This window comes from Acinonyx jubatus, chromosome D3, assembly GCF_027475565.1.
Source record: "Acinonyx jubatus isolate Ajub_Pintada_27869175 chromosome D3, VMU_Ajub_asm_v1.0, whole genome shotgun sequence".
NCBI lineage: Eukaryota > Metazoa > Chordata > Mammalia > Carnivora > Felidae > Acinonyx > Acinonyx jubatus.
This window is the reverse complement of record NC_069392.1, coordinates 8,613,332-8,634,279: the sequence shown is the minus strand read 5'-3', so window position 1 is coordinate 8,634,279 and position 20,948 is coordinate 8,613,332. Positions and strand designations below refer to the sequence as shown.

Sequence of the window (20,948 nt, the reverse complement as noted above, 5' to 3'; positions counted from 1 at the left end):
CTTCCATCCTGATGAGGGGTGATATAAGGGCTCCAGGAAACGGAGTCTATAGGTTTCTGGAGATCAGGCTATGGATAAGATTGCCTTTTTCTTGCAGTTTACGAAGTTGTCCATACGCTAAGGAGACTCCTGTCCTGCAGGACTGTAATCTGTATCTGTCAACCACCTGCTTTCTTCCCTTTCCCTGTTCTCAGGCAGCCAGAAGTGTCCAAGGAGGCTCACATGTGTCTCACCTCGGGGGGGGGGGGGGGGGTTGCTGTTAGCCTGTACTTGGCCCTCAGCTTGCCCCACGCTCCCTCCTCAGCATCAGTACTAAATATCCTGAATTTGATAAGTATGCTGTAGTCATGTAAGAAAATGTCATTGTTCTTAGGAGAGAAGCAAAGGTAAAGAGGCATCACGTTTGCCACTTCTCACACAGTGCGGAAGGCAATAAGGTGCATATTTATATACAGAAAGAGAAGTGATAGAAGAAAATGATGAAAATCGGGGTGAAAGGGATAGATGAATCCTTTGCACTAGTTTTGTAACTTTTCTGTAAGAGTGGAATTATTTCAAGGTGAGAAGTTTTTAAAATGCAGATTTCTGAGTCACATCCTCCTGGACAGCCCAACTCATTGGATCTTTGGGAAGGGCCCAGGAATCTGCATTTTTAGCAGCCTCCACACCCCCGTACCCCCCCACCCCAAGGGATTCTGGCGCACAGGAAACCTGACTGTAAATCCGGCTCCTCTGCAGAAAGCTGGGGCCTCCTTTCCCGGTCAGAGGGCAGAGGCACAGCCCCCGTGATTTTTACCCTCCTTCCCGCCCGCCCCCATTCAGGCAACAATCAGAGCCACTAATGGAGGGTTTCGCAAACCAACAGCAAGAGAGGTTCCTCCGGATTTTTGCCAAGAGCAGAGCTTGCTCCGAGCTTTAACCCACTTATAATTACGTGACTTAAAATACAATTTGCTAAAGACAAGCTGCTGGGGAAGGAAGACAGAAATGAACTGAGGGTAGAAAAGGCGGCTGCCAAGACAGGGTCAAGGGAGGAGCGGAGGACTCCTGCGTGTGTGCTTCATCAGGGATAATGACATTGCTTGGCTTTAATCTTCCTTAGTCGTTTTTCATTTGGGGACATTGGCAGCAGCTGCCATTTCTTAATGCATGGGAGGCACCAGCAGCTGGGCTTTGCCCTGGTGTTCACATATGCCAGGGGGCTGTCTCCCCAAGACAGCGCTGACTCTCACAACTGGAGCCTTGGGAAAAGTGACTACACCCCAAAAGATAATAAGGAAAACAACTCAGGTCAAAGTGCAACACAGCCCAGCTGGAGGCCTGCAGACTACTCTAACCGGGACACACAGTCAGCAATCCATTTGCATTACAACCTGGTTCACTCTTACACACACACACACACACACAGATGGACGGGAGGCACTCCATCCTCCTCCAAGGAGGACTTTGTTAACTTTTGGGAGTGCTGTCTGCAGAAAGTCTCTAGCTGTCAAGCCCTTGGGCTGAGTCCCTGCCTCAACTGAAGGGAGCCACCTTGGCCAAGGTCATACCCTTTTCCAGGGGTCGCTCAGGTCCGGTGATTGATAGGGCGGGTGGGGAGATACGGGCCTGGCTATCTTGGCCCGACTCAGGACAATTCTGAAGAGCCATTTTAACTGCTACGTTGTTCCCTGTGGGGTGAGTCAAGGTCATCGCAGGACCTCCCTCCCAGCTTGACCTCTCCCCACTGCACACTCCTGCTTTCTTCCTCTCCCTTCCACAGGCGTTGATCTCAACAACAGTACCTAATAAACCTCCCAAACACTAAATTCTGTCTCAGGATCTACTTCCTTGGAGAACCTAACCTGGAACACACATAATTAAAAGAAGGGTTCTGCGAAAACAATATTTATCCTTTCTGTGTGCCGTGCATTCTCGTATTATATATTGTGTCTCATTTTTTAAATGTTGGTCATGACCCACTAAATTGATTTCATGACTCAGCCATGAAAATGCTAGCCTGGACTACACCCAGTTTGCAAAGGCTAGCCCAAACCACACCCGTGAAACATGGAGATGGTCAGTGTGTCCTTTGAGTTTTCTTCGGCTACAAGTAAAAGAATGCTTGTGTAACATGGATTAAATAATAGAGGTTTACTTTTTACATAACAACAGATTTGGCAATAGGTTCCAGAGTTCGTTCATAACTCAACAACTTCATCAAAAACCCAGATTCTTTCTTTTTTTTTTTGTCCCACCATCCTTAATGTGTTGGCCATATCTCCCCATGGCCACAAAATGGCTGCCACTGCTCTAGGCATCATGTCCTCATGCAATCACCCCCAAAGGAAGTTAGGGTGGGAAGCATCTCTTCAAACATTTCTTTTAATTCAGGAAGACAAATATTCTAAAGAAGCCCAATGAGGAGCCATCCCCTTGTTTCTTACTGGCCAGAACTAGGTCATTGTTTATGTCTTTTTTTTTTTTTTCATGTTTATTTGTTTTGGGGAGAGCGAGAGAGTGGGGGAGGGGCAGGGAGAGAGAGAGACACAGAATCCAAAGCAGGCTCCAGGCTCTGAGCTGTCAGCCCAGAGCCCAACGCAGGGCTCGAACCCACCAATGGTGAAATCATGACCTGAGCCAAAGTCAGATGCTTAACTGACTGAGCCACCCGGGAGCCCCTGTTTATGTCTTAATTAGTTTCTTCCATCTAATACCTAAGGTTCTGTTAGGAAAGACAAAAAGGTGAGTGAAGGTTGGTAAGCAACCAGAAAGTCTACCACAAGTCATGCCAGGTATTCCTTAGCCCTTATTTCTTTCTAGGATCCAATGTCAAAGACCCTGAAATGAGGACACAGTCATTGATCTCAGGCAGATTCACAGCAGTCATAACACCATGCCGCATCCCAGGCCCTTGAGAGACAACAACAGTCAATCACAGCAATCTTTGCCACTAAGTAGGAATGCAGTTTCACAATGTGTCCCAACAAAGTGCTCCATGTACCCATTACCAACTTATTAGAATTAAAACATGAGATAAGATCTGGTTCCTACTCTGGACTCTAGACCAGAGGATAACAGTGGAAAATGATATGAGGGAGAATTAACCGCTTTTTCACTTGTTCCACGTTTTCAGAACACTGACTCATACTAACCACCCTTCCCTCCTCATTTGGAGTATTTCCAACTTCTGTTGGCCTGTCTAAATCCCACTTGTCCTTCAGAGGGGTCCGACTCAAGCCTGACTCCTCCAGGAAGTCTCCCTGGATATTCCAACCTTGTCTGAAATTATTGATTGAAACCACTGATAGATCTTAACATTATTCAAAGTGGGATAACCAGACATTGTGTACCTACTGGGTAGTGCAGAGGATGTATCTCTAGAAAGTATTCTTGCCAAAAACCAATCTTAATTGAATCCATGCTCAAGATTAACCACCAGTGTACAAGAAATAAGAGGACTAACATTAAATGACACATAGAATGCAATTAGAAGAAGTCTTAGAATGTCAAGAACTAAAGAACCAATGACCTACTGTCTTCAGTTAATGATATTTGTATAAATTTGTTTACTTTTGTAGATTTGTATCAGTTCTTTGCCACAATAAGTTAAAATATCACACTAGAATGTAGTGATTTAAAATAACAATTTATTATTTCTCATGAGTCTGTGGTCAGGTGGGCAGTTCTTTCAGTCTGGGCCAAGTGGAGCTCATCTAGGCTGGGTATGTTCATGAATCTACGGTCAGCAGGCAGGTCAGGTGGGGACCAGCTCATCTGGAATGTCCTCGCCGGGAAAGTCCTCCTCCACAAATTCTCTTACCCACAGCAAGCTGTCTGAGCTTGTTCTCTGGCCGAGGTAGGGGCCCAAGAGAATACATGGGATCATCTCACCGCCCGGACCCAGAAATCGTGCGGCATCACTTCTGCATCCTGTTGGCCAAAGCAAGTCCCATGATCAAGCCCAGATTCCAAGGTGGGGAAATAGATCCCCATCTCTCAGTAGGAGAGGCTGCAAAGTCACATTGCTGGTTGTGGAGAGAGGCCAGTTACTGCAATCAATCAAACAGGGGGTTCGAAGAGACTACGTGCCTACCAACCAAATGCAATATGTGCTGTGTCCAGATTTAAACAAATCGGGTATAAAATCTCATTTGTGCGGTAATTAGGGAAAATTGAACACAGACTGAGTATTCAGTACAATATGGCATTGCTTTTTAATTGTCCTTATTTATTTTTTAAATGTCCTTATTAGTAGAACTATGTACTGAAGTATTTGTAGGTGAAATTATATGATGTTTGGGTTTTATTTTAAAATAATTCAGGAAAGGGGCACCTGGGTGGTTCAGTCGGTTAAGCGTCCGACTTTGGCTCAGGTCACGATCTCGTGGTTCATGAGGTTGAGCCCCACATCGGGCTGTGTGCTGACGGCTCGGAGCCTGGAGCCTGCTTCAGATTCTGTGTCCCCTTCTCGCTCTGCCCCTCCCCTTCTCATGCTCTGTCTCTCTCAGAAATGAACATTTAAAAAAATTAGAAAAAAATCCAGCAAAGAAAAAGAAGTGAGGGGTGGGTGGGGCTGTATGGATAGCAGATGTATCAGAATGGCAAAAAGTTGATAGCTGTTGAAACTGGGTAATGTACACATGGGCATCATACATGTGTATGACATACATTTATGTATATGCCTTTGCAATCTTCTGCAATAAAACATGTTTTAAAATTGTTCAGCTTTCTTTTGCTCAGATAGTTTCACAGAGTGTGGTGTGATCATCACTGGTGGTTGAGGAACATTTAAAGAGAAAGTCTCAGTTTGGTACTAGCCTGTCCTTAACACTTATCAAACGCACATTAATCTCCCTTCATGACAAAGTGTGAGCAGGTCTCAGGTTCCAGAGCCCTTGTTGGGTCCAAGATACGCAAGAATTTCACATCATTGTTTGATTTTTCAGTGTTTTTTTAAAAAAAATTTTTTTAACGTTTATTTATTTTTGAGAGAGAGAGAGACAGAGCATGAACTGGGGAGGGGCAGAGAGAGAGAGGGAGACACAGAATCGCAAGCAGGCTCCAGGCTCTGAGCCATCAGCCCAGAGCCCGATGCGGGGCTCGAACTCAGGGACTACGAGATCGTGACCTGAGCTGAAGTCGGACGCTCAACCGACTGAGCCACCCAGGCGCCCCTCAGTGTTTATTTTTTACTGTTACCGTCTCTCTACTATGAGTGATGCTGCTTTTCTGTTCATGGATAATAACATGAAGTGCTCTTGCTTTGTTATTTATTTATCTTATTTTTTTAAAGTAGGCTTCACGCTCAGGGCAGAGCCCAACGCGGGGCTTGAACTCACAACCCTGAGATCAAGACCTAGACTGAGATCAAGAGTCAGATGCTTAACCAACTGAGGCACGAGGGCGCCCCGCAAGTTTCTCTTTTTAAATACATTTAAGGTTATATAGAGAGTGCATTGGGTTTCTTTTAAGCGATTAAAGCAACAAAGGTACGGTGGTAAAAGTTACGGAGAGGACTGTGAAGGTGGTTGCTTTCAGTAAGTTGGGGTACCCACTGTAGCAATTGCACATCTTACTGGCTTTACCCAGTAAAATTCTAGTTCTCAAGTCACAGCCGAGGCAGGGCACTGGGGGCTCTCTGCTCTGTGGAAGCATTCAAGGACCCAGGTTCTTTGCGGTTAATGGCCCTGTAACCCTCCAGGCCTTGGGGTCCACTTGGACTTCGTCATTCAGCCAGCAGACTGGGGAAGTGAGGTCAAGTCCACAGTGTCACATGGAAGGATCTGGGTGCCAGGCCCGGACGTGCACACTTCACTTCAGCCCACATTCTATCAGCTAGAACTTCATCTAGACTCAAAGGAGGCTGGAGATGTAACCACATGCTCAGGAAGAAGGGCTTTGGCGGACAGTTAGCGTTACCTCTGTCACAGCGGCCCTCGGATGAAAGTCGAGGGGAAAAAATGCTAAAAGATGACCCCAAACTCCTCGGTGTGGCACACAGTAGTCTCTGTGATCCTGGCTTTTTTAGTCAGGGTGCCCCCAGAGAATCACTACGAACAGCATAGAAGACAGGATTATGGGGGCGCCTGGGTGGCTCTGTCGGTTGGGTGTCCGACTCTTGATTTCAGCTCATGTCAGAATCTCACGATCAGTGGGTTCGAGCCCCACGCCAGGCTCTGTGCTGACAGTGTGCAGCCTGTTTGGGATTCTCTGTCTCCCTCTCTCTCTCCACCTCCCCTGCACACTCTCTCTCTCTCTTTTGAAATAAATAAGTAAACTTAAAAAAAGAAGAAGACAGAATTACAGGGATTAGCTGGTACACAGTTGTGGAAGCCGGTAGAGGAGCCTAGGCAATGATCTTGTCTCTGCATCCTGTGGATCAGCTGTCAAGGGGGAGGGCTGGGCATGAACTGGAGCAAGGCCAAACTGGAACCTGGAAGGATGAGCTTGGAGCCACAAGGACAACGGAGAGGAACAGCTGGAACCTGTGTTCACAGTGCCTGGGACCTTGCCTCGACCTTCAGAGCATTAAAAAAATGGCTTTGAGGGGCGCCTGGGTGACTCAGTTGGTTAAGCGTCCGACTTCAGCTCAGGTCACGATCTCACGGTCCGTGAGTTCGAGCCCCGCGTCGGGCTCTGGACTGATGGCTCAGAGCCTGGAGCCTGCTTCCGATTCTGTGTCTCCCTCTCTCTCTGCCCCTCCCCAGTTCATGCTCTGTCTCTCTCTGTCCCCCAAAAAATAAATAAACGTTAAAAAAAAATTTTTTTAAATGGCTTTGGGGGCGCCTGGGTGGCTCAGTCCGTTAAGCATTCGACTTCCGCTCAGGTCGTGATCTCACAATTCATGAGTTCGAGCCCTGCATCGGGCTCTCTGCTGACCGTGCAGAGCCTGCTTCAGATCCTCTGTCCCCCTCTCTCTGCCCTTCCTCCACTCACGCACGCTCTTTCCCTCTTTCAAAACTTAAAAAAATAAAATATTAAAACACACACACACACACACACACACACACACACACGGCTTCAGTTTCACTTCCACCTTCCATATTCTCACACAGATCTTTCAGATCTTTCTCGTGGCCAGTGCCAACCCAGAACCATACAGGGAAGGCAATCCTGGAAAATGATTTCTAGCCTAGTTGAACACAGTGCAAGTGGTACTGGTCGTGGACCTGCGGAACGCTCTGGCCTCATCCTCCACGACTCCCTCCACTCTCGAGCGTAACGTCCACCGTTGCCACGCCAGCTATTTACATCTTCTCAACCCTTCCAGATGTTTCCTCACTTTATCTCTGCTGTTCTCACTCTCCGTTCCTTCCCGTCCTTGTCTCACGCCCAACTCCTCAGCCTTCAAGATCTGGTCAAATGTCACCTCCTCTAGGAAGTCTTCCCTGCGGTCTCCGGGCAGAGACGGGAGAATGGCAGAGCCGTACACACAGCAGAAGGTTGTGCAATGTGCCGTGCAAGTCTTCTCCGTGAGCCTTGAAATCTTCAGCTAAGTTCCTAAATGCACTAAGTGCTGAGCGAGACTGCATTTCTTCTCAACATTAGTGACGACGCTGGGCTTCTCACCTCGGTCTGGCTCCGGGGGGAGGCGAGGTAGCTCACTCAGGCACAGGAGCTCTGAGACCGGCTGACGCTTGGGGAAGAGGGAAGCAAGAAGAAACAAAATACAGGAACAGGCAGAAATTGTGGGGAGACCTTAGGCTGCCCGACCCGGAAGCTGGGTGGTCCGGTCTGTTTTAACCGATCTCTAAAGGAGCAAGATCAACATGCTACACACACGAGGCACATTGGATTTCCACTCTCGATTCTTTATTCTCTTCCCCCATATGGCCTTGAAGTATGAGAGAGAGAGAGAGAGAGAGAGGCAAATATATTTCCCTGTCCTGTTAATGTTGGACTTGGACATGTGACTTTTTTTCCAGCCAATGCAACGTGGGCAGGAGTGACTAGTTCTAGTGCTAGTTCTCAGCCAAGGTGTTAGGAAACTTTACTTGTGTCTACTCGCTCCCTTGCACTTCTGCTATTCACCACGAAAGGAACATGCCTGAGCAGTTGTTCATCCAAACAGGATGACACGTAGATAAAACATGTGGAACATACACCTGAACTCAACTGCAGCCAGGAGCCAAGCCCAGCTGGTTTCAGAAGAGCTGTCCTGCACCTGTAGACCAATGAGCAAGAAAATCAATGTTTGGGGCGCCTGGGTCACTCAGTCGGTTAAGCATCCGATTTTGGTTCAAGTCATGATCTCGTGGTTGGTGAGTTCGAGCCCCGTGTCAGGCTCTATGCTGACAGCTCAGAGCCTGGAGCCTGCTTTGGATTCTGTGTCTCCCTCTCTCTCTGTCCCTCCCCCACTCACATTCTGTCTTTCCCAAAAATAAACATTAAAAAAAAGAAAAAAGAAAATTAATGTTTGCAGTGGTTGTTTAACCACCTAATTAAGACATAATCCACATACGATAAAATTCACCCTTTTAAATAGTACAATTCACTGTTTTCTTTAGCAAGTTCACAGTTGTGCAACCATCACTACAATCAGTTTTAGAACATTTTCATTCTCCTAAAAGGAAAACTCATACCCGTCGCATTTAGCAGTGTTCCCCCATTTCCCTGTTTGTGGTTGTGCACAGTGTTACTGGGGCAATAGCTGACACACAGGTATCAGAAATGGATCTAGTGTAAACAAGTCCACAATTTTTTTAATTAAAAAAAATTTGTGGGGGGGTGCTTGGGTGGCTCAGTCTATTAAGCATCTGACTTCAGCTCAGGTCATGATCTCCTGGTTCATGAGTTGGAGCCCCGCGTCCAGCTCTGTGCTGACAGCTCAGAGCTTGGATCCCGCTTCGGATTCTGTGTCTCCCTCTCTCTCTGCCCCTCCTCCACTCACACTCCGTCTCTCTCTTTCTCAAAAATAAATAAACATTAAAACATATTTTAAAAAATATTTTTAAGTAATCCCTATGCCCAAAATGGGGCTTGAACACATGACCCAGAGATCAAGACTCACATGCTCTACTGACTGAGTCAGCCAGGCACCCCAAGAGGTTGACAATTTTACATTCTCCTTGGAGAAGTTCAGAGTAGGAAAACTTTACATGCACACATCCACCCAGATCTCCCTACACACATTGACACGATAGTACACATAAGCTCAGACACACTTTCACTTTACACAAATACACCAACACTCAAAGACACGCTCATCTTCACTGATGCAAAGATTCACATACAAGACTCATGTGCACACACTGACAATTACATGCTTGTACACTCACACACAGATAGCAACTTCCCAAGCTCCAGTTGTTCAAATGAGTCGTCACAATTTTTCCATATCTGCATGTAACATATGCTTTTATTTCCTTAATTTTTTCTTTAAATGACTTAACATTTTTATTTAAATAAATTTGTTTTTAAAGGAAAGTGCTACAAATAGATGGTCCTCATTTCCCATTTGCTCTTGCCTCTTCTTCTGGCCACACCCAATCCTACCCATTCCCGTGAGGGTGGAGTATCCAGTCGCCAGCTCCAGGAAGCTCCCGGACCAATGGCACACAACCCATGCAGTTGCACGGGACCCTGCACTCACAAGGACCTCTTGCTTACGTTAGCGATCTACTGTAAGCATTTGGAAACTCTCAGTAACTTGTTAATTAGAACTACAACGTATTTTCATTTTGCACCAGGCCCTGTGAATTCTGTAGTCACCCTTGCCCAGGACCACTGAATGTCCCAGCTTCTGTGGGCTTCCCAAGGTGACAGCTCTTCCACTGGGAGCTGAATCAGAGAAGGTCACATCTTACACAGCTTGGACCTGGGAGTCCAAGCAGATGGGAGTGTGCATCTTGGCTCCGTTTACCAGCTGAGTAACCTTGGGCTGACCTGCCCTGACATCCACAGGGCCCAGGACAAGCGTACAAACAGAGGCCTGCAGGCCGTGTGTCTAAAAGTCTTCATGGTATAAACAAGTTTACAAATTGTCAAATAAAATACGTTTTAACCTCCTATTTTAACAAACGAAGTTTGTTCATTATAACAAAGTGAAGGAATATGTGTAAAGCTATGGTTTTTATATGTCCTAAAATTGGCAAAATATCAATGATGAGTGAATTAAATGATGATTGTACGTGCCTGGATATTGTATTGATGTGCCAGTGTTGAGAGAGAGTGTGTGCACATGCGCCTACATACACATGTGCACGTAAGTGGGGGAGGGGCACAACATCTCAGGACAGGGTGACCATGATCAGAGCCAAAATCAGGTAGATGCTTGACCAACTGAGACACCCAGGAACTCCTCTAAATGAATAATTTAAAAATACATAATTAATAAAGGATTATATATTTACTCCATAAAATTTTTCTTGCCTTTGTTTTATTTTTTTAAGTTTACTTATTTTGAGAGAGAGAACGTGCAGGGTAGAGGCAGAGAGAGAGGGGAGAGAATCCCAAGCAGGCTCCACACTGTCAGTGCAGAACCCAATAACTGAGAGCTCATGACCTGAACTGAAACCAGAATCAGTCACTTTATTGACTGAGCCACCCAGGCACGGCTTCTTGCCTTCATTTTAGCAAAATTGTTCATTATGTTGTTATAGTAAAAGTTTTTACATAATGTTTGTGCTATTGACCGTGATGATCTAAAGGAATAAAAAATAAAATGAAATTCTATGGAAGTATAAAAGCTTGAATATATTTTCATCAGAAATGTGAATTTTTTTTAACGTTTATTTATTTTTGAGACAGAGAGAGACAGAGCATGAATGGGGGAGGGTCAGAGAGAGGGAGACACAGAATCTGAAACAGGCTCCAGGCTCCAGGCTCTGAGCTGTCAGCACAGAGCCCGACGTGGGGCTTGAACTCACGGACTGCGAGATCATGACCTGAGCCGAAGTCAGCCACTTAACCAACTGAGCCACCCAGGCGCCCCCAGAAATGTGAATTATTAAAGTAAATGTAAAAAATTAACAAACTAAAATATTTTACTTTTATTTATTTTTAATTTTTATTTATTTTTGAGAGACAGCCAGGGGAGGAACGGCAGAGGGAGGAAGACAGGATCCGAAGCAGGCTCTGCACTGACAGCAGACAGCCCGATGCAGGGCTCGAACTCATGAACCATGAGATCGTGACCTGAGCCGAAGTCGGATTCTTAACTGACTGAGTCACCCAGGCACCCCAAATATTTTATGTTTTTAAAAGTTATTTTTTGGGGTGCCTGGGTGGCTCAGTCGGTTAAGCGTCCCACTTCAGCTCAGGTCACGATCTCGCGGTCCGTGAGTTCGAGCCCCGTGTCGGGCTCTGTGCTGACGGCACAGAGCCTGGAGCCTGCTTCAGATTCTGTGTCTCCCTCTCTCTCTGCCCCTCCCCCGTTCATGCTCTGTCTCTGTCTCAAAAATAAATAAACGTTAAAAAAATTTTTTTAAGTTATTTTTCTCCTAGAATATTTTATTAACTTCTTCTGTGAAAATTAAATTCTCTATTAAATTAAAATTACCTTTTAAAATCAAAAGGCAAGGGGAGGGTGGCTCAGTCAGTTAACCATCCGATTTCAGCTCGGGTCATGATCTCACAGTTCAGCTGTCAGCACAGATCTCTGCTGTCAGTACAGAACCTGCTACAGACCCTCTGTTCCCTCTCTCTCTCCTGCTTACGCTCTCTCTGTCTCTCTCACAAATAAATAAACATTAAAAAAAAAAAGGATGTGGGCCAAGCCTGGGATCCCATCAGAGATTCAGCGGGGGAAGGACCTGCTTCTAGGTAGTGGTCCAGGATTCAATTCTTTATGGGCTGGTAGACTCAGTCTCAGCTCCTCTCTGGCTATTGGCTGGAGGTTGCCCGCCAGTCTTTTTGTTTTGTTTTGTTTTGTACCGTGGGGGCCTCTCCATATTGTGGCTTACTTCAACAAAGCTAGCAAAGGAGAGCATCAGTAGGGAGAATCCGCAAGCAAGCAGTAGTTACATCCTATGCAAGGTCATTACAGATGTGAAGTCCTATCCCTGTTGCTGTATTCTATTCGTTAAAATCGAGTCACGGGTCCCATCCACACTTAGGGAAATTACACAGGAGTATGAATGCCAGAAGGTGAGAATCATTGTGGGACATTTTAGAATCTATTCCCTACAATTGCCACGTGTATTTGTTACAAAAATTGCACTAATGCGTGAGCACCTCCAGAAGGACAAAATGGAACATAAAAAGCAGCCTGAATTCCTTATGCATTTATGCTATCAGAGAGGAAGGAATCTGCAAGTTAATCCATTTCTCTTTGCTCTTATCTAAGTGCTTGCAACTCTCAATTATCCCTCCACTAGAACCAGAAGTGGAGTGGCCATCTCCAATTAGGCAGCAGTACGACCCATGACACTACATTTGGACACGACTGTTATTTTGAGGTCGTGACCTAAGAGATACGGAGAAGCTTCTCCCTGGGGCCTGAATGATGTGAATCAGGAGAGAGAAGTTTAGGATTACAAGTTGTTCTGTGACAGCCTTGGGTGCCAGAGTCTGAGTGACAGAAGCCCCATGTGTTTTTAATAAATTCATCCTTCATGTGTGTATGTTTGTAATATTCAGGGCTGCTTGAGCATCCTCACAACATGGCAGCTATATTCCAACCCCATCCCTCCCCCCACAATGAGGAATCGAAGAGAGAGAGAAAAGTGGAAGTCACCATGTGTGTCTTTTATGACCTGGATGTGGAGTTCACACACCATTATTTCTGAGATATCATTCTAGTTATTACACAGGTCAGCCCTATTGAGTGTGGGAGCCTCTTACACAAAGGTACTATAGTAGCAGAGTTCTAACACAGACCCCAAGCGGGGCGCCTCGGTGGCTCAGTCGGTTGAGTGTCTGACTTTGGTCCAGGTCATGATCTCGTGGTTTGTGAGTTCGAGCCGCACGTCAGGCTCTGTGCTGTCAGCTCAGAGCCTGGAGCCTGCTTTAGATTCTATGTCTCCCTCTATCTCTGGTCCTCCCCCATATGCACTCTGTCTCTCTCTCAAAAATAAATAAACATTAAATAAGTAAACAAACAAACAAACATAAAAAAAAATGAAAACAGCCCCCAAGCTTCCTCCCCACTGGTGTGCATGTGCCATAGAATCTCCTCTCCTTGAATGTGGGTAGGACTTGTGAATACAGTGGATGTCACTCATGATTATGTTAGGTCATAGGGCAGAGGAGATTTTGCAGATGTAATTAAGGTCCCTAATCAGTTGATTTTGACTTAATCAAAGGGGGAATGCCCTGGGAGGGGCTGAACTAATCAGGTGAGGCCTTCAAAGAGATCCAAGAGACTCTTGAAGAAGCCAATAGCTATGTATGAACTGCCTGTCAAGGAGGCTGTGTAGCCAGGACGTGAGAACAGCCTCTAGGAGCTGAGAGTGCTGCCCTGCCAATAACTAGGGAGAGAACCGGGGCCTCCACACATACAGCCAGAAGGGAAGGGGTGCTCCCAACAGCCCCCATGCTTTGAAGAGATCTCTGACCCTCAGGGGAATCATAATCCCCACTGACACCTTGATTTCAGCCTTGGGAGACCCTGAACAAAGAACTTCTTGCCTACAAAACCTGAGAATAAACCAGTGTTGTTTCGAGCTGCTTGATTCATGGCAATTTGTCACACAGCCGTAGGAAACTCATACCACTGTGAATATCAGGAGGCAAGAACTATTGGGGGCCATCCTGGCGACTGACTACCAAAACTCGATATTGTCAGACCTTTTAACTTTTGCCTGTCTTGTCGGTGACCACCCACTTTTCTTCTCTCTCTTTCCTATGCACAACCTTCTTTACACTGCACTCATTCACTCACCTACTCCTCTGTTGATTCATTCATTCTGCAAACAATTCCTGATCCCCTGCTGTGTTCACACACAGTCCTGGTTGATGGGGACCCTGCTGTGTTCACACCCAGTACTGATTGAGGGGGATGCAGAAGTGAGTCTTGTGTGTTCCCTGACTTGCAGGAGCTCCAGTCTGGAGCAGGAACCATTCCATTGTATTCCTCAGCCCCCTTAAGATTACTCCCAATATAACTCTTATGTGGTTCAGACCCCAGGACTTTCCAGAAACCCATTTAAGCACATTGTTCCACCCCCAAATGGCAAATTCAACCCTAAGGCATTATGTACAAGAGACTTTGCTGAAGTTCCAAGTAGAGACCAAGGACAGTGTTATATTACATATTACAGGCCAAACGTTACCAAACTTCTCTACTACACTTCTCTCTCCTCGTGCTCTATTATTCGGGAAGTCTTCTCCCACTCCACCACTGCTAAACATCTTAATTATTCTGGGAAGTTCTATTTTATTTTCATGTCCCTCTTGGCAAAACAGAAGCCTCATGAGAAACCAAACCAATATGGATGTGGGTGGATAAGGGGTTTGCCTCATGGTTCTGCAGACAGCCCCACCCTTGAGACCTTGAATGAGGTACTTGCTGTCCCAGTTTCCTGGCCCGCATTCTACCAAAGGCCCTAAGGGAAGAACGGTGTCTCCCCGGGGACTCCAGCTTTTGAAGCCCTTGGAAGAAGCGTTAGGTAAACAGCAAATCTGGGTAATGCTGTCTGAGGGCCTTCAGAATGAGGGCGTTGGGACACAGGGTCAAAGACCCTGTGGATGGCAGCTAAGATCTACCTCCAGAACACCCCAGCCAGAGCCCCTCAGGGCCCCCCTGGGTCTGAGGCTGAGCTGCTTGCTGGGCGTTCCATCACCATTCCAGAAGCTAGTCCCCCACCCTGGGTAATGTGCATCCTCATCACCCTCCTGTCTCTTGAGGAGGGATCTGTCTTCACTCACTCCCACACAATCTCATCCAGTCTTGTGGCTTTTCATACCATCAATGTGATGACTCATCAGCCTCCTGCCCTGCCTCCTCCCCTGAGTCCCGGACTCATTACCCGCAGCTGCTAACCGATATGTCCACCGGGATGTCTAATGGGCAGGGCGCACTTCCTGGGTCTGAAGCGGAGTTCCATTTCCTCCTCCCCTCTCCCCAACTGCCCCCACCACAACCTACTTATCCCCGTCCTCCCATCTCAATAAACGGCTCCATCACCATCCACCCGGCTGCTGGAGCCAGAAACCAAGGAGTTATCCTTGGTTCTTCTTTTTCTCCCATCATCCAACTATAATTCATCAGCAGACTTTGTCAGCTCTCCTTTCAAAATGCATCCCCATTCTGTTGGTTTCCATGGCTCCCGCATTGGTCCAGGTCACCACCCTCCCAGGCCAGGGGACGGCAGCAACCTCCTCAATATGCCCCCTGCTTCCTCTCTTGCCGCCACACAGCAACCTGAGGACATATCATTCCTCTACTAAAGCCATCCAAGACTTTATGTGGCTGACAAGCCCCTGAATGATCTGGCCCTGTCTGCATCTTGAACTTCAACTCCGACCACTGTCCCTTATATCCTGCTCTGGCCACACTGGTATTCTTTCTCTTCCCTAAACACACCAAGCTTGAGCCAACCTCAGGCCCTTTGCACGTGTTGTTCCCTCCGCCTGGAATCCTCTCCTCTCCACCACATATTTGTGCACCTCACTCCTTCTCGCCACTCAGATTAAGTCCAAAGTTCACTTCCTTACAGACTGTGTCCCTATCTAAAGATGACCCACCTGCCCTCACTCCCCCCAGCCACTGCCTAGTATCTCATACTATATTTCCTCCACAATTCTTATTGCTATCTAATTATCTTATTTTCATTTGCTTACTTGCTTAGATTGTCTTCCCCACTAGAATTTCAGCTCCGAGAAAGCTGTCTACTTCACTGCTCAGTCCCTGGCGCTTAGACCAATGTTTGACACAAAGGACCTGCTCAGGAAACATTTCTCAAATTCACTCATTCAGTCAGCACATACATATTGAGTACTTACTGCTTGATGGATAACCAAGGATAACCAACATGTCTGGCATCAGTGAGTTCGAATTCAGGCTTCACCATTACCCAGCTCTGGCTTTCCCTGTCCATACGGAAGAGGACTCTGTTTCCTCATCCATAAAATGGGAACAACAGTACCTATTAGGCATGACTGTTACAAGAATTAACTTGTAAAAGGCTACCAGGCAGCCTGGCACATAGGCACTCATTAAATAAGTATTTCATCCACGACCAAGGGTGATCTTATCTGGCAAAATATGTGGGCACAGGCCTGGGGGCTCTAAGATGGCCACGGAACAGCTGCTCACATGGGAGGGACATCAGCGTGGGCAAGATAACACGAAGGTCAACTGGTGATGCACCTGGACACAGGAATGAGGGGCAAAGACTATACACGAGCCAGGGCGGCTTCTCAACGTAACAGAGAGAGTGGGACACTGAATGTCTCCTGGGGGCCTCCTGGCACTAGCACCCCTTACTCCCCAGTCAGGCCAAGGAATATTCCCAGTTCTCAGAGCCCAAACCACCTAGGTGTTCGCCAGCTGGGGGCACAGAGACGTCTGGCAGGGGGTAAAAGATACCAGGCTTCTGGGCAAGGTTTGACAATAGGAGTTGTCCTTCCACTGAGTAGAAAACAACTATGCAGCCACCAAAAGCATGAGGATGCTTTAAAAAAAAAAAAAAAAGCTTTATTATTATTTTTTTAAAGTAATCTCTACACCCAATATGGGGCTCAAACTCATGACCCTGAGCTTAAGAGTCAGATGCTCTACCAACTGAGCCGGCTTGGCACCCTGGGGGATGCTCTGTATGCACTGATAGGAGTGATCTCGAGAGCTGTTGTCGAGTAGGAAGAGGCAAATTTTAAAAAGACTAAAAGAAAACAATAACATACGCCATGTTTGCTCATGTGCGCCTTCACTACCTCTGGAAAAATGCATAAGAAAGTTAGTGACAGCAGCTGTCTCTGGGCACCGAAATGAGTGGTTGGGGGATGGGATAGAGGGAAGACTGCACTAAATGCCCCTTCGCCTCTTTTGAATGTTGAAGCCCTTGAATGTAGTACTTATTCAAAACTACTTAAAATATGAAAAGAAAAATGCAGCTGCCACTCATGGTGGGGAATTGCTTTACCCCTCCTCTTTCACCCAAGGGACTGAGGGAGAGCATACTTCCAGAATGATCTATCTACAAAGTAAAACTGATTCTATTGTTCCTCTTTATGTTACTCCTCTGTTTAAAGCCCTTCAACAACAGACAGCTGAACATACTGTACAAACTCAAAAAAAGTATTTGTTGAGTGAACGGGTAAATAAATGAACCAATCGCCTTTTGTCTCTTAATTTTTACATATTGATGGGGGAAGTCCATATTAAGTGAAAAAAGAATACTGCAGAATATTAAGTTAAGGATGATCCCATTCTTGAAAAATAAGATAATTGCATATTCATAAAATTATATTGCGTATTAGTATACTCAGTATAAATTCATACCTATTAGTGTATTCATGTACATGTACATGATTGGTTCATAAAAAGAAAAAAAATCTAGAAAGACCCCAAACTTGCTGGTTTGTTATCTTGATCTTAGTATAATTATGTGAATAAAAATGTGGGTAAAAATTCATCCATCTGTATTTAACAGTGGACATTTTCCTATATATAGCTATAGCTCAATTTTTAAGAGGAAAAAATCGTGGCGCCTGGGTGGCTCAGTCGGTTGAGCGTCCGACTTCCGCTCAGGTTATGATCTCGTGGTTTGGGAATTCGAGCCCCACATAGGGCTCCATGCTGACAGCTCAGAGCCTGAAGCCTGCTTCTGATTCTGTGTTTCCCTCTCTCTCTGCCCCTCCCCCACTCACACTCTGACACTCGATCTCTAAGAAAGAAACATTAAAATAAATAAATAAATAAATGAATAAATAAATAAATAAATAAATAAAATAAAGAGACATTAAAAAAATAAAAGGAAAAAAAAGATGTACCCCCAAACATTATTAGATACCATCTCCTGGGACAGTTGGGATGGTCAGGGGGCTTTTGATTTCCAATGTAGGGCTGAACATTTTACCTCAAGCACATAATTATGAATCCTTTGAAATATATACCTTTTAATTCATATTTCATTTCAGATTCCTTAACTTCGACTGCAAAGCCTCCCACTTCTTCTGCTGCCTTCGTCTTCATTCTGACCACATTAAACTATTTACCTTCTCAATATGTCATGCTGTTTCTTACTCCAAGCCTTTACCTTTGCTGCTCTCTCTTCCTGAGACACCCTCTCCCACTTCCTTGACTCCTCCCACCTACCTAACTTCTTCTAGTCATTTAAGTCTTAGCTGAAATGTCACCTCCTCCAGGAAGCCTCCCTTGACCTCCCCCTGCTGGGTCAAATACTCTAGAAACACCTAAGAGTTGCCTCTGTCACAACATTTGACTAATGTCCATCTCACCATCCAACCGTGAACTCCTGGAGGCAGAGATTGGAGTGATGGGGTCACAAGCCACGGAACATCTGGAGCCACCAAAAGCTGGAGAAGGCAAGGAAGGATCCTGCCCTAGAGACTCCAGAGGGAGTAGGGTCCCTCTCATGCTTCGATTTCAGCCTGATAATACAGATTTCAGACTTCTGGCTTCCAGAAGTAAGAGAATACATTTCTGTTGTTTTAAGCCACCAAAGTTGCGGAAATTTGTTACAACAGCTTTAGGAAACTAACATCATTGATAACCTCCTTTCTAGAAAACAGTTTGGCAAAAACGAATTATAAAGTTGGTTATGTACATAATAATGAGCCAGCAACTTCCCTTGGGGTAAGCCCTGAAGAAACCCTTGCTGGTGTCCACCAAAAGACACATGCAAGAACATTCCTCACAGCGTTGTTTATAATGACAAAGCCTGGAAACAGGTTACATGCTCTTCCACAGGAAAAAGGATAAACTGTGGCATATTCACGTAATGGAATATTATGCAGCAGGAAAATAAACAAACTACAGCAATTTGCAACAACAAGCATAAATCTCACATGCCTAACGCTAACTGGAAGAAGCAAGTCACACACAAAAAATGAACAGTATGATTCTGTTTATATAAAGCTCAAAAACAGGTAAAACTAAACAGTGCATTGTTTTGGTGTTTATTTTTTTTTAATGTGTATTTATTTTTGAGAGACAGAGAGAGCACGAGTGGGGGTGGGGGACAGAGAGACAGACAGACAGACACACAGAATCTGAAGCAGGCTCCAGGCTCTGAGCTGACATTACAAAGCCCAACACGGGTCTTGAACTTACCAGCCATGAGATCATGACCTGAGCCGAATTCAGATGCTTAACCGACTGAGCCACCCAGGCGCTCTTGCTTTGGTGCTTAACCTGTAAAGAAAAGGGGAGAATAATTAAAGCAAACCTCCAGACGGTGGTTATTTGAGGGAAGGAAGAGTCTAGGATGGGGACTATCCTGGAGACACACAGGAGGCATCTGGGTAAGGTGACCACGTATTCTGTTGCCTAACTGGCATACTTTGGGGATGAAAGGGAGGATGCTAGTTATAATTATGGCATATAACAGGTACAAACCAAAACTGTCCCAAACAAACCGGAACATAAGATCACCCTATTTCTGGGGTGCCTGGGTGTCTCAGTTGGTTAAGCATTGGACTCTTGATTTCAGGTCATGATCTGAGATCGGTTGGTGGGATCCAGTCCCACCTTGGATCCTGTGTCGACAGCCCCAAGCCTACTTAGGATTCTCTCTCCCTCTCTTTCCGCCCCTTCCCCACTTGCGCACACATGCACACATGCGCTCATGCGCGTTCTCTCTCAAAATAAATAAACTCAAAAAACAAAGATCACCCTACTTCTGAGACACATAAGCTATTCTTTCAAGGCCGGTGGGTGCAGACATGGGAATTTGTTTCATTAGTATTAGTGCCTTTAGACTGGACAAATATATTATATATATATATATATATATATATATATATATATATATATATATATATATGTTAGAATCATTTTTTTTCAACCAACAAATGAATAAAGTGGGTTCCAGAATCAGTTCAGTTTTTAGTAGCAACTCCAGATACAGAAGCAGACTCTTGACTAAATTCAGCAGAAAGGGAATTTATGACAGGGAGAGCGCTGAGCTCACACAATTGCCAGGAAGGCTGGAGAACGAGGTCAGAAAATAGGCACAAACAGAAGGCAGGCACACAGCAGGGCCCACGGCCAGAAACTTGCCCGGACCAGGCCGCTGAGGACACACAGCTCCTCCCACTGCGGCTGGTGCTGCCCACCCAGCCAGGCCGGCCAAGGGACCGACGCTCCTGCCAACCTCGCTGACGGTGTTGCCGCTTCGACACCACCCACACAGCCCCCCTCAATTTCTCCCTGTCCCTGCTTTTTTGCCGACTCCACGGTCAAAACCCTCAGTGCGTGCATCTGACGGGTCGAGCCAGCTGCAGGCGAGGCTCAGATAGGACTCGCCAACCTCTGCTTCCTTGGGAGTGGGGGCGCCGCCTGCCCCCGTGAGAGCCATTATCTGGGCAAGTCCCAAATTCAGGAAGGCTCAGCAGCTGAAAAATAGAAATTACCACAATGTGTGCCAGGCGTGTCAGAGACGAGGGATGGACGCCAAAATGGATCCTAAAGGATCGAAAGAGTCTTAAAGGTGACCAAGTTCTGGAATCTTACAATTCCCCCACACCAGCAGGGCTCAGGCTGAGACTTAGAGTAAGGTTTCTGTAGTTTACGCGCGAGTTGGCGTCAGGGATGTGGTTAAGGGAAGTGATTTACCCACCTGCCCGCCCACACTCCCCTCCTCGGGACGCGGGCCCTGGACCAACTGGACACCCGATTGGATCAGTCATGGTCACCTGATCCAAAGCTAGACAACCCATTGGCTGGCCAGTAACCGATTAGAGACGCTGTCCCGAGCAGGCGCTCCCAAACTTCCCCTGCAAGCATCTATTTTCTCCATCATTTTTTCGGGGAAGCGCTAAGTGGAAAGAAATGGGTAACAGTTCCATGTATTAAGTAGCTAGATCCAAACAATTTCATAAGAATTTATGGCCTAAGAACT

General features: G+C 46.0%; 1 long non-coding RNA gene across 2 annotated transcripts in view; it reads right to left on the bottom strand.

Moving 5' to 3' along the window:
- The window catches only part of LOC128312402 (uncharacterized), a 30,678-nt gene extending 9,894 nt beyond the window's left edge, over positions 1-20,784 (bottom strand). The window contains exons 1-3 of one of the 2 annotated variants that reach the window (XR_008291708.1): positions 20,461-20,784; positions 19,160-19,240; positions 3,590-3,912 (exon numbers count right to left, since the gene is read on the bottom strand). This is a non-coding gene — a long non-coding RNA (uncharacterized LOC128312402). Of the gene's footprint in view, positions 1-3,589; positions 3,913-19,159; positions 19,241-20,460 lie in introns of those variants that run through there. The other variant, XR_008291707.1, reaches the window with a different exon arrangement.
- Positions 20,785-20,948: the final 164 nt, after the last annotated feature.